At 32.3% G+C, this 11,550-nt stretch overlaps 1 pseudogene; it reads left to right on the forward strand.

Moving 5' to 3' along the window:
- The first annotated feature begins 3,710 nt into the window (after nucleotides 1–3,710).
- LOC107024971 lies at nucleotides 3,711–10,364 on the forward strand (annotated as a pseudogene).
- Nucleotides 10,365–11,550: the final 1,186 nt, after the last annotated feature.

Below are 11,550 nucleotides of genomic sequence, written 5' to 3' on the forward strand. Positions count from 1 at the left end.
TTCTTAGAATACTCTTAGTTTAGTAATTTGATCATAGATGTTCTTGTCGTGATGACTTCCAGATTTTGGGGAAATAATAGATGTTGAATTTTAGAAGTTATTGAATTGGTTTTTATTAATGAGTTTAAGTCTTCCGCATTACTTTCTGTTGATATTATATTGAAATGTTAGGGTTTAGATTGGTTGGTTCGCTCACATAGGAGGGTAAGTGTGGGTGCCAGTCGCGGCTCGGTTTTGGGTCGTGACAAAAATAATAATAATAATAAACATATTACTTATTTAGTATATGCAATATATGGAGTGGTTCGACAATTAGAAGTTAAATGTTTGAAGAATTGGCTAGATAATAAATAGTGTGACCTTGAAAAATACAGTTTGATATAGTTGTCATACCATTAATGGGTTGTAATTATGTTGCACCAATTCAAGTCAGAGTCCCTTCTGTGGTTTCACAGATTGAGTATATACCAAAGAAGGTCATGATACGACTATTGCAATGATATTGATAAGAACTTGGTTGGAATAATGGAGTGTCCTACTTTTGTTATCGACATGCCCTACGAAAGAATACATATAGCTTGGGCTTGATATGGAGGGAATTTGATAATATTTTAAAGTTATTCGATAGGTGAAAGTGTGTGGGCTATTTGGATACAACTTCTCGATAGGTATGATATGTTCTACTGGTGAATATGACGAACTTTCACGATGTTAAACTAATGGTATATGAAAACGAATATGTTGATTTTCTAGTGTTAATACAAACTACTTAAGGAGTTATCAATTTTTCACTTTCTAATATAATAAGATTTGATGTTACCTTCAAATTTGAGAGACCGACTAGCTTGTTACTACAAAAGAATGAGTTAAACATTATTTATAAGTAAAATCTTAGTGGTGGATCTTAGGTATGATATTAATGTGTGTGTAGGTTATAAAGTGTATCCTTAGGATTCTAAATGAGCAGTAGGGATTTTATCATAAGCTCCAATTGAGTGAATTGAACTTATATGTAAAGGAAGTCCAAATGAGTTTACTTGGGTGAAGGCAGTTGAAAATTTTACTAAGAAAATGCGTATAAACTTAAGTTAGTCTGTCGAATATGAAAACGTCGATGGAGACACTATCAATGATAAGCTAAGATATGTGAGTTCATAAAAATCTTCAAGGTATGAGCTAATTTTGATTAATAAAGGGATTGGGTTACACACTTAAATTCAAAAATTCAAGTTTTTCATGGTGAAGATTTGTGGTAGTGGGTTTAGTCAAGATATGGATTGATAAGGTAAGAATTGATCGATCACATTGAGTGTGAATTATTTGGAAGAACTTAAAAAATAATTTGAGTAGTAAATTTGGTTACTTTTGATTATTATACTTAAATGGGCTTTCACGTAAGAAAAATTAATTTAATTATTTTAAAGAAGAAGGTTAAAATATCATGGTCTATGGGTCAAATGATAAGATTGATAAGCAAGTCAGTGAAAGAAAAAAAATCTGGTTATTGAAGAGTTTAAGATATTCAAAATTTGCATCATGGAAAGAATTTAAGAGATGTGAAGGAATAAGACCTGTCATATAGACTCTTGGTTTGAAGTTAAATGATATAAGGGTTTTCATAGTTATAATATGACTATGGATGTGAATTGGCTTAGTATGGACTCACTAGGAATTTATGAACAATTTTTTTTATGAATATTGGGTTTTTGATTTGGGTGAAAAATTGTGAGGTCTGTAAGATTATGTGTTGTTATGTGGGGCTAAATTATTTAGTGGTAGATGAATTTGTATGGATATGCGACAATATGGACCTACAATTATACGGGGGTATCGAGAATTTTGAGATTGAAACTACTATTTTTAGATAACATAAACTATTATGATATTTTACAAGCATTTGATGGTGAGTAGAGATTATGAGATGATAGTATACATAAGTATTGGAGACCAATGATTTATTTGAGTTTTCGCATGATGTACACGATGGTATGAATGGTAGTTGAAAAATGGTATGTGAAAGATCGCATGAAGTTGATATTGAGTGTGATTCAATTATGGTACTTCGATGGAATAGTATTTTTAGATATGAATTTAGTGGTACCAGTCTTGAGTGTGATTTATATATGTTATGTTATGCTTAAATGAAAAGATATGAAGCCATATTTTATAATTTTTAAGGTCTACAATGTGTTTGCGAAGAATATGTTGATACTAGTGACAGGTTGAGAGTAAGGTAAATGAATTGTGTGGTTGTGATGTTTGTTGGTATTAAAAGTGTTGGATTTAATGGAGTACTATGAGATTTGATAAATCAAGTATGTGTAAGACTATAATGATGATCAGATTAATTGATTGTAGGTACCTAAAATTAAAGAGGTGAAGTCATATGAATGAAAAAGTTTGTTATGGGCGCTATGAGGGAGTATAGTGTGTTATTTAATTTTGGGTTCAATATATTCTTTTGTGACCCACCTACTTAATTTTTTATATGGTTTAGAGTATGATTCACTTTCTAAGTTCATGTGTGTTCTCACTTCCATGGGTGAGTTCCTAGTGGTGGATCGGGTGTACCGATATAGTGATTTTTCTCTTGGTAGGGTGGCATCCTTGGTTAAACTTGTTCATTTTAGTTACAGAAGATTTGGTGTTGTTTGGGATAGTTGTAGTATACTAGTGATTCTACGTGCACGATCTTGCTTATGAGAACTTATAGAAGAGCTTCCGTGAATACTTACAGTTATCTGATAGTGTTGTTAAAAGTTTTGCATCCTAGAGTGTACCGCTTGTTGGGTTTTACTTGATCTTGTTCTTCTTTGGTTTAAATAAGTTTGATTCTCCCTTGATGAGTACCAGTGTCTAGAGATAAGATTTCTATAACTTAAGCTTGAGAAGATGGTATTTGCATTGTGAGTGTGTGGTGGTTGGTTCGGATTCACTTCTAGTTGTAGCCGGTAATAAATTCAAATTTTATCGTGGTTATGTGAGAAAAGATTTATCCAAATCGTTGTGTCGTGGTTTTGAGGGTTTTCGATTCATAATTGATTCATGTGTTAGTCTGTGGTTTGGTATAACTCCTGATTTATCGGTTTGCCAAAGTGTCATTTGGAAGTTCAATTCTTAGTATGTGATCTTGTTGGAATGGTCGTAAGGACGACCTCACTTAAGAGATGAATACCGACTGATAGATCACCACTCAAGCTTTTCCTTACATTGGTTATTTTATTTCTTCTTCTTTATGTTGGAGGACGAACATGATTTTTAGTGGTGGATAATGGAATGACCCGAAAGGTCATTTTTAGAAATTTTCGTAAAATTATCGTTTTTACCCATCTTAATAGTTGCCCCAAGTCAATTAAGATTAGTCGATGAAGTTGGGATGGAAAACTTTAAACTATTTATTTAACTACGGATATTTAGTTTGTGAGTATTTTATAAAATTAATTTAATTAATGGTTAATGGGTCAAGCCCATGAGTTATTTAATATCTTTTAAGATTATTATAATAGGGTTTATTACTTTTGCAGTTATAACATAACCCATAGATCGCTTGACACAAAATCTTTCGGAAAAACAAAATAAATAAACAAAGGCATGAACCGTTCTTATTCAGGTAAATTTGGATCTATATTTAAACTTTCATTTTATAAGATATGATCGTGGATGAAATAATTATTATTTTATAATGTATTGGTGTTTGGAAGATAAAGAATATGTACATAAGCAAATTTAAGAAAGTTACTGCAAATGAATTTGATTTGGCAAAAATTATTACCGGTATTTAATGATTTTATTTCCATTTTATGTTTGTCGCTAGTGGATTCATGAATACTCATATGCATATTAGCATGTAATTGGTAGGAAGAGAAAGAGATAATGACTTAGATTCAAGAATTTGACTGCTACACCAATTCTAGTATTTATTAATTATTTTATAAATTAATGATTGTTATTAAAAGTCAAATTGACAGTGAGTGCAATGAGTGAATTGAATTAGTAGAGATTAAGAATTAGGATTATGTGAATAGTAGGTCTCCAGGACACTTTACATAACCAACTGATCCTAATTCTATTTTTTTTTTACAGTATAATATAGTTGATGTTTCACTATATTAAGATAAGATTTTTTTGTGTATTGTGTCATATGAAAATTATTAAGTTGTAATTGGAGATTTAATGACTTATCTCTAGACTTGAAATTTAAGAAATATGAGATTTGATCTATTGGTTGGAATTAAGATTTAAAAATTTTATTATGAATTTGGATAAATTTTTGGGTCAAGGTTAAACACATAGTAATATGGGTGTTGTTAGTTCGAAGTCTTATTGTAATTATTTGAATAGATCGAGTTGATTTAGAAGTTCAACGAAAGGGGAAGGTTCAAGTCCAAGAGTGATTGTTCGGCTATTTTAGGCAAGTGGATTTTTAAACTCTTGTTAAGTGTATGGAATGCGTGTATTTCCTGTGCGATGTTATGAAAATGGTAATCTCCTCATTATTTGTGTGAACTTGTCATCTACATTATTCTGAGGCATTGGTTGTCACAAGTGTTATGTGCATTGATAAAGAAAAAGTACTTAAGAGGATGTACCATTTTGAAGGACGTATTACGCGGCCCAATGGATACTATATTTCGAGGGACGTATCGCGTGCCGATGGTTATTATTATTGAGGGTCGTGTCGTGCGCCGCGACAGATGCATGAACAGATATGTACCCCATGGGTCCCGGACTGAGAGACAGCGGGTGTGTATCACTAGGTCAGACATGCATCATTATACTTGACATTGCATTCCATTGCATTGCACATACTTATCATTAGTGAGATTGATATCTTTCTGTGGAAATTGTGATTGATCAATATTGAGCTTGTTATTGCGGATATATATTTTGTTGAAGTATTGTTTTTGAGGTGTAATTTCTTAAAGTGTTGTTGTTGAGGATATGTAATTTGTCTATGTGTTGTTGATGAGCTACGTGCTATGTAAACTGTGAGTTGTTAGGTTTGGTCGATTTTAATGCAGGTTGTAGTTGTGGAGGTTCGGTTGGGGGTGGTAGGAGTATCCGTATTTCATCCCCTTAGCTTGTGTTTAGAGGTTTACTTGCTAAGTACCGTGTGGTTTGGTACTCACCCCTTGCTTGTACAATTTTTTTTGTGGGTTATTAAGCCTGGATTTTTATTGTACTTGTCATTCTCTTCTTTTCCGAGGTTTCTTGGAGATTCGTGAGGTAGTTGTTTTTCGTCTCTGCGGACTCTCTTTGTTCATAGTTTTGATCTTGTTCTATTCTAGAAACAAGTTAATTTGAGACTTATATTTTCGTTTGATCCAATTGTAATACTTTAGAGGCTTGTACACGTGACCACCAGGTTTTGGGGTATAATGGAAGTTGATAGTAAACTTTCCGCATTTTATTGTAATAGTTGAGATTTAGGCTGACTTGTATTGGTGGGATAAGACGAGAGCCGTCACGTCCATTTTTGGGTCGTGATAGGTATGCACCGTGAAATAGAATTTTTTTCTACTAGAAATTAACATCAAAAGCCAAAATTATGAACGGTCGGAATTTCACTTATTTACAATTAATCTAGTCTCTAGTAAAATTCTCATAATGATTTACTTTAAACATTAAATGATACAAAATTTGTGGCATTTGAAAGAAAATTCATTGACCTTCAATTTTCATATGTCATGGCTCACCTAATTTATTTCGTACTAAAAGATATGGTAGTATACATTGTTTGCCTTCTAAAGAGGCAAACATTGATTGCATGTAGTTTTTTTATCAAAATTTTTGAAGATAATTTTATAAATTATGTGTGTTAGTTCGAGTTGATAATTATAGGTATTAATAAGTTCAAATGAGGTATGGACCGTAAAATAGGGTATTTCTATATTCGAAATGAACATATAGACCCAAAATTATGAATGTTCGATATTTCACTCATTTACATTGATTCTCTTTAAGTAGAGCAAACTTAGTTTAGCATGTGAATACTCATTCAATAATAATTATAATTTGGGCACGTGGAGATCGTCCGTGCGAGGAATTGATTATTATATTATGTTGGGCATGTGGAGATCGTCCGTGCTGGTGATTATTTGATATTATGATAGTGCATTGAGATCCTTCGCACAAACACGTGGAGATCGTCCGTGTCAGTATATGAACCTCGCCAATCCCCTATGGTCATGAACTCTCGATGTATTTCCGAGGATTATCACGTATATATGGTTGAGAGAGTACTTTGTATTCTGAGGCATATCATTTCATGGTGGCATGTTGCATTGCATCCCATTACACCCTTAATTCGTGATGATCTTGTTTTTTATTGGTGGTTGGAAAGTACTTGATAATTGATTACCACTATTTGGTGAACTTGATATTGTGGATTGCTGATATTGTGAGTGCCTTTTTGTGAAAGTTTTGATTGATGAATATTGAGTTGTTGTTGAGGATATGTAATTTGCTGCAGTGATTGTTTGAGTTGGGTGCTATGTAAACTGTGAACTGTTGGGTTGGGCTGACTTTATACAGAATGTAGTTGTGGAGGTTCGGTTGATGGGTAAGGAGTATCCATATTTTATTCCCTTAGCTTGAGTTTAGAATACTTGTTGACTATCTTGTCATTTGGTACTCACCCCTTGCTGCTACATTTTTGTAGGTTATTATCCTGGACCCTTGTGATATTTTCTCTTCTCCTTGTCTGAGGCTTCTTATTGAGGTTTGTGGGGTAGCTGCTTGTCATTTCAGCAGACCTTCTTACTTGTATTTATGATCTTGTTCTATTTTAGAAACAAGGTCATATGAGACTTGTATTTTTATTTTGATTCACTTGCAATGCTTTAGAGGCTTGTACACGTGACAATCAGGTTTCGAAGATTTGATTAAGATGAACTTGTTTTCCGCAGTATTTTTATAGTATTTGAATTTTATTCAAGTTTTAATTTCACATTCATTGTATTAGTTGGATTTTAGACTGACTTATCTTTACGATCCCTCAAGCAGTACATACGAGAGAGTTGCTGGCTTTAGTGGATTGCTTCTCACTATTACATTCCAGATTTTAGTCAACACAAAAAAATTTTGAAAATATTTGTGGGGACAACATAAAAGAAAGCTAAAATATGATCTCTAAAGTGGAGGTCATGTAGAGAAAGAATAGAAAATTCAATCGGGCGATGAAAATTAAAGAATAAAGAGGCTTTTATAGTTGATATGAGGAGTAAACTTGAAATATAATAAATACTATTCCATATATATTGATTTACATAGATTGATTACAAGTCCAAAATAAATCAAATCTATAAAACTTAAAAACCTAATAAAACATAATCTTAGAAAGAAAAATACTATCATAAAATATATACAGAATTAAGTGTTATAGTCCACATTCATCGAATTGTTAAATTTCAAATCTATTAATCTTTAAAAACCTACAAAATCATAATATTAGCAATAAAACCATTATCATTAAAAATATAAATAAATTTTTACTCCCTTTAGTCCACATTCAGTAAATTATTGAGATTTTAAATCTATCACTTTTAAAAATCTATTAGAATCATATTATTAATTAACAAGAAAATTAGTATCTCAAACATGTAAATTGATTACTATTCCCTCTAGTCAACATTCAGATTGTTGAGATTTCAAATCTATCACTCTTAAAATTCTATTAAAATCATATTCTTAATTAGCAAGAAAATCAGTATCATAAAAATGTAAATAGATTATTTGGAAAAAGGCCTAAAATACCTTCAAAGTATTGAAAATGGTACACAATTACCCCTCATCCACCTATTGGCTCCCAAATACCCTTTTCATCCTCCTTTGGGTCCAAATTTTCCCCCTTCATTAACAGAGCACAATTTAAAATAATTAAATAATATTATTAATTACGTGGCACCCAACAATTGGTTGTATTTTAATTATTTAATATAATTTTAAATCAACCCATTACACGCCCATTTTAACTAAAACCAACCCAACTGTTATTATACCGCACCCAATACAAAAACTCATCTTATTAAAAGAACACTAAAACCCAAATAAACAATTCAGTTCTTCCAAAAAAGAATCATGATCTGTAGAGGGTTTAGGTAGCTTCCATCTTGATAACTATAATCATTTCAGATCGAAAGGATATTTTCACCTCAAGTAAGAACTTCTGTGCACTTCAGAATTTTAGTTAAGGTTTGGGTTTTTTATCGATTTTACTTTTTTTGAGAATCGATTTCTATTAATGTTAATGTTTCATTTTTTTCTATGCACTTTTGACAATTGTTATGGTGATACAACAGTTTGTTCTGTGTTGTCTATTTATATTAGTGTTTTGTGTTACTATTTTGATTTCGAGTATGATTTTCATATTGTTGTCTCAAGTTTTTTCTATTCTGTCTTTACTCATTGTCTCTTTCTTTATTTTATAATTATTTTTGAATTGTGTATTTGTTAGTAAAATATGCCTTTATTTTTGTTAGGTATGAAATATTTTATTGAATGGTCCATTTTTTAGATTCTAGGTGTTGTATTATATGTTTTTGCGTATGTAAAGTTTTACTTTGAAGAATGTGGTCCCTATTCCTTTACTCTTGGTAGATTATTTTGTTTTTTTAATGTTTTGTTGTTGTCTTATAGATTTCCATGAAAATTTATGTTTTATTAATGTCCAACAACTTCTACTCAAAGGACCTTCTGGGAGGTATTATTCGATTGAGGGAGATTCTGGCATAAGAACAATACAAATTGCATTGTCTGTTATGTCTGGTGTACTTAAACTGTTTACTGTAGATGAGGGGGATGATGTTGTTCCAACTATTGACATCAACCACAGTAATGAACCTTACCTAGTCACTATAGATACTGCTACTGAAGGTGAGACAAGTGAGGAAGAAAATGATAAAAATGAACCTTACCTAGTCACATTAGATGCTGCAACTGAAAGTGAATCAAGTGAGGAAGAAAATGATGAAAATGAACTTTATCCAATGACTACAATAGTAAAGAATTGGAATCCTTTAGATTGGAAAGAAAAGAGAAGTTAATGATCAACTTGACAACTTTAAAGAGTTTGAAAAAGGTATGAGCTTTAAGAACCTTGAAGAAGCTAAAAGGGTTGTAAGATACTACTTAATTGCTACGAAGGTTGCCCTTAGGGTTGATAAAAGTGACTCTGTTAGACGTAGATATAAGTGTATTGTCAGTTGTCTTTTTGTGTGTCTAATTTCTGAAGTTAAGAAAGGGCAAGGATTTGAATTAAGAACGTGCAAACAAAACATACATGTACAGAAGCATTCAAGAATAGAAGAGCTACTCAACAAGCTCTAGCACACTACTTCAAATAAAAGGTCCAACATGATCCTAAGTGCAAAGTGAATGAAATGAGAAAGATTGTAGATGATAACTTTTGGCTTAATGTTAGTTATTCAAAAATGAAGACGGTCAAAAGACTCGTGCTAGATAAATTAGATGGTAGTTATGTTGATGATTTCAATAAATTGGAGGGTTATGCTCAAGAGTTAAGGCACAACAACCCTGGTACTAATGTGATTATAAACATATCCAAATAGGCTTTGTTGGAACATGGTCAAAGAAAGTTTTTGAGAATGTATATTTGTATTCATTATTTGAAAAGTGGTTGGAAAGCTTGTCTGAGGCCATTTATAGGGTTAGATGACACCTTTTTAAAAGGGAAGTTCAAGGGAATTTTATTGATTGCACTTGGACAAAATTCAATGAAGCATTTTTATCCACTTGCTTGGGCAGTGGTCGATAGAGAATCTATTAGAACATGGAAATGGTTCATTGAGTTGTTGAGGAACTCATTGGGGTTGGCAGATGGTGAAGGATTTACACTTATGTGTGATTTGCAAAAGGTAATTTTATATGTATTTGACAGTTTTTTATTATAGTTACTGTATATACTTGAATTTTTTTATGTTATTCTATTCTATTTTTTCTAATTGTTACAGGGCTTGATTTGAGCTATTGGTGATTTTCTTCCTAAAGAACAACACACATGGTGTGCAAGGCACATAGAAGCCAATTGGTTCACGTCTTGGAGTGGTATACAAATGAAGAATATGTTTTGGTGGTCTGCTTGAAGTACCTATGAAGAGGAATTTAATGATCAATTAAAGTTCATGGGTTCTGTGTCTAAAAAAGCGACGAAAGATCGTTTATCGTATCCACCCCAACACTCGTGCAGGACTTTTTTTTGGCACTGTCTGCAAAAACTACTCTTGTGAAAATAATTCACCGACTCATTCAACAAATGAATTTCGGAAGCAAGAGAAAAACCAATAATCAAGATGTTGGAAGACATTAGAATTAAGGTACTGCCACTATTATATATGACTATCTAATAGTAACTATTTATTTTAATCTGATAGTCATATGTAGGTGTTATGTATAGATTATATATGTCATGCATATGTTATATATTTCACCGCTATTTATAAGTTATGAAAAGGTTGAAAAAACATGAACAAGAGGGTATGAAGTGGACAAAAGAGTATAGTCCATATTCTATGGATCTGTATCATGATTTTAGAATGATTGCACAAGGTTGTAAAGTTGTTGCTAATGGGGACTTCGGATATGAGGTGGCTGAGGGTACAGATAGACATGTTGTGAATCTTGCAATAAAGAAGTGTACTTGTAGGACATGGGATTTGACAGGAATAACATATCTTCATGCTATTAAAGTATTAGAACATGATAGAATAGAACCACTTAATGAGAGGCATTGGTGGCACTCAAAACAAGCTTACTTCCTTGTATACCAGCCTAAAATTCAACCTGTCATGGGTAAGAAATTCTTGAAAATTGATCCTTCTCAAGCTATGCAACCACCACAAAATCATAAATTGGTTGGAAGACAAAAATTAAAGAGAGTAAGAAAAAAGGATGAGGCAAGAAAACGAGAAGAATTATGGTTCAAAAGTAGAAAAGGATTGTAAAATGACATGTGAAAACTGCAGTGCTATAGGCCATAATCGAATAAGTTGTCCTCTGGTAAGTAATGTTTCATCAATTTTTAACTACATACAATGTATATTATTTATCTTATTGTTTCACAAATTTTATAGCTTCCGAAAGGAAGACAAATTGTCCCAGATGTGCCAGTATCAGTACCCCAATCAAGTGAAGAAAATGAATCAATCTTTATGCCAACTCTTGAATTTGTTGCATCTTCTAGTCGACAAACAAGCCAGCAATCAAGTGAAGCATTCAATGAAGCTGTTGGTCCTTCAAAATCAAAGAGAACAAATGTTTCAAAGGACAAAGTTGATGCACTTCCAAAGAGGTCTAAAAATAGTGGAAAAGAAAAAGTTGTTGCACCTTTAATTGCAACTGTTGAGGAAGATGAAGTTGAGGGTGAAGGTGGTATTTAATCTGAGGATGATGATACAGTGGTTGCACCTAGGATGATATCTGAAGAAAAGACTAAACTTCAAATGAAGAAGATACTACAACAACCAATTGGTTCAAGAAGGACTGGTTTCATGGGTGATGAAAATAGTGTTGCTATTCCTACTAATCTGCCGT

This window comes from Solanum pennellii, chromosome 7, assembly GCF_001406875.1.
Source record: "Solanum pennellii chromosome 7, SPENNV200".
Taxonomy (NCBI): domain Eukaryota; kingdom Viridiplantae; phylum Streptophyta; class Magnoliopsida; order Solanales; family Solanaceae; genus Solanum; species Solanum pennellii.